Source organism: Haliaeetus leucocephalus, unplaced genomic scaffold (genome assembly GCF_000737465.1).
Source record: "Haliaeetus leucocephalus isolate CR32 unplaced genomic scaffold, Haliaeetus_leucocephalus-4.0 Scaffold92, whole genome shotgun sequence".
Taxonomy (NCBI): Eukaryota; Metazoa; Chordata; class Aves; order Accipitriformes; family Accipitridae; genus Haliaeetus; species Haliaeetus leucocephalus.
Window position 1 is genome coordinate 12,973,701 of NW_010972528.1, and position 2,880 is coordinate 12,976,580.

Consider the following 2,880-nt stretch of genomic DNA (forward strand, 5'->3'; position numbering starts at 1 on the left):
GGGAAGCCGTACTCGGAGGGGTCTGTCAGCGAGGGAGGGAGCCGTTGAACGGCCGCCCGCCGTTCCCGCCTTCCGGGGGGCTCCGCCGCCCTCGCCCCTGACTGGAACTTTCCGCCGGGACCCGCGGCCTCGTCCCGCCGCGGGAAGGGGGCAGCTCTCGGCCGCCCTCCTGCCGCGGCTGCGGCCGGGGAGCGCCAAGTAAAAGAACCGACATGTCGGTGGTGTCTGCGGGGGCCGGGGGTTACGGGATCGGCCCCGCTGCTGCGAATGGCTCACACCTGTGCAAAATCCCCGGGACTGGCCGGGTGGCTCCGCTGAAGGGACCCGTGCTTTAGCATGGCAGCTGGTAATTATTTGCAGTTATTTAGTCTTTTTTATAAAAAAAAAAAAAAGCAGTACTAAGACATATGATAAACATATTGTGGCCTAAAGCAATCTATGAATTGACACGAGTTTAAGAAAGCACGCTACTGTCTGTGTAACTTTGCAAGAGCTTCATCTGTTGATGCGGTAACAAGACCCAGCGCTGCTTGCCGTTTACGTCCGTGTACGCACGAAAAAGGCTGCCAGAAAACAACACCCCCGAAATGGCTACTGAACTGAGACCTCCGGCGCTAAACGGTAGCCTACGGTTAATTTGTTTTTGCAGCTAAGCTGCAACTAGCTGACAATCATTTGTGTTGATGGCAGAGCTGCTGACGAAGCCCTAACACTAGGTACCTGAGCTGTGTCCCTACACTGCTAGGTGCTGAGCACCCTGTGGGGAGAGAAATATGTTGCAAGTTTGAGCTGTACACGCTCTGCCCTGCCAAGAACATTTTATCCTGTTATCATACCTAATTAAACATTAAAAGCAACTGTGTTCTCAAAAATGTCCCCAGCTGTGGAGGGCAATTGATTGGCAATCTGTTTGTTTGTGTGTGCAGGAGTGGCAAGTGAAAAAAAAAATCCAACAAGCCACGTAAACGTGCAGAGCAAGACTTGAAAAGCCAACCTATTAGACATGGGAGAGGTGGTCCACCATCAATGTGAACATATGTGTGCAAATACAACCAATCTTGGGAGTCAAGTGCTCTTTTCTAATATGCGTTCACATCTTTCTTTACACTTTTTGCCGATCTAGACAAGCTGTTACCATGTGCTTCTGCAGCTTACTGCTTGTGCTTACTACATTTCACCTCTAGTCTGCAGGTGTGTGGTCGAAAGCGCCTCTTGCAGTTGTGCATCCTGGTGCACTCCATTGCTGCTCCATCTAAATAGTGTGGGTCCTCAGCAGCAAAAGCTTCCCAGCAAACGTGCCACGGCACTGAGCAGGATCAAAGCAGCAGTTCAAGTCCCCGTCCCGTTCAAGCCTTGGACTTTCTGGTAAAGCTGTCAGCAAAGACACAAACTGTGCTGTTAGTTGTGTAGCATGGACACGTACCCACCGAGAACAAAGAGAGGCTCCTTCCACAGAGCACATGGAAATCACTATTAACAGGAGCCCTCATCTACCCCACTTAGGACTCTTGCACAAAGTTGGTTTGGGGCAGCGGGCATCTCACGGGCCGCTGCCTTCAAGTGTACTGGTGCAGAGCTCCTTCTTCAATCATTCCTGGGGCCTGTACTAGGATGTTCTATCCTCTTACTGACTTTGAACTACTTACTGCCAATTTTTGTAAGGTTGTCTTCCTGAGAAACTAGGAGAGGCTTATGGACAACCTGGGAAATTGGTCCATCAGAGCATATGTAAAGAAAAATTAATTTACTCTATTTTTTCTTTAAAAAACCCAAAACTTTACAACATTAGATAACTTTACTATTAATCTAACAGAGTGGGTAAGACATATTGGGAGGCCCTGCCTGTGTGCTCATGCAAGGAAGCATTTTGAGTAGCTGTCTTTACAGTAGGAACTGCAGAGCTGATGCTGTGTGAAGTCCAAAGTATAAGCTACAGCAGGAGCTTGTTGTCCTTCTGTAGCTCTGTCCTTCTGAGCCACAAATCTGCCCTTGTTCCACCTTCTGAGGCAGCACAGTTCTATATTGCTTCTGCTGCCAGCAGGTAGCAAGTTTCTATGGTAAGCCTCTCGCTACGTAAGTTGTTAAAGTACATGCTTTGTTGAGTATGAACTCCCTGGAAAAACGTACTGGGGACCGAGAGAATCTGGGAAATCTAGGGAAACGTTCCTCTTCTAGTAAGCAATGTGGATCAAATGATCAAAATCACTTACTTTTACTGTTGAAAGCTTATGCTCAATAAGTAAATCCTCACAGCCAGGCCCAGCCGGGTCTGCTGCAGCCCTGGGCCAGAGTATTCCTGCACTGTGTTCCCATCTCAGCCCTGCCGCAGGGGCAATACTAGAGACCCGCTCTTCACCAGTAAATCGTACTTCTGTCATACACATAATGAACATAACATTTATCCACACTGTAGCCACAGATGTAGCCCACATGGGTGACATAAATATGTTTGCAGTAGTACATAGCACACTCAAGCACTGCTGCATTTCTCATGGAGGACCATATGTACTGGGCTGTGCAAACAAAAAGTATAGAGTTGAAGCTGCTGTTGCTGTAATAAGTACCCCCATCATTCTCCTTACTGTTATATACAAGAAAACCCAAAGCACTGGGCAATTACAGCTTGACAATCCTGATGTGGTTTTCTCCGCACTTTATTTTAAATATATCTGCTTAATTTTAACAACCAGCAGTAAAAAGTACATACTGCAAAAAGACTCACGCTTCCGCAACTGAGAGTGCGAGAGCTATCACAAAGTATTATAAAAGCTGAACTTCATCTCTTCATTTGGTGTGGTAATCCTTACACCTGATTTTAAGTTATATCAGTAAATCAGACATTAGGGAAAGCCAGCTGGTTCTGTTAAATAAACTCCTTTG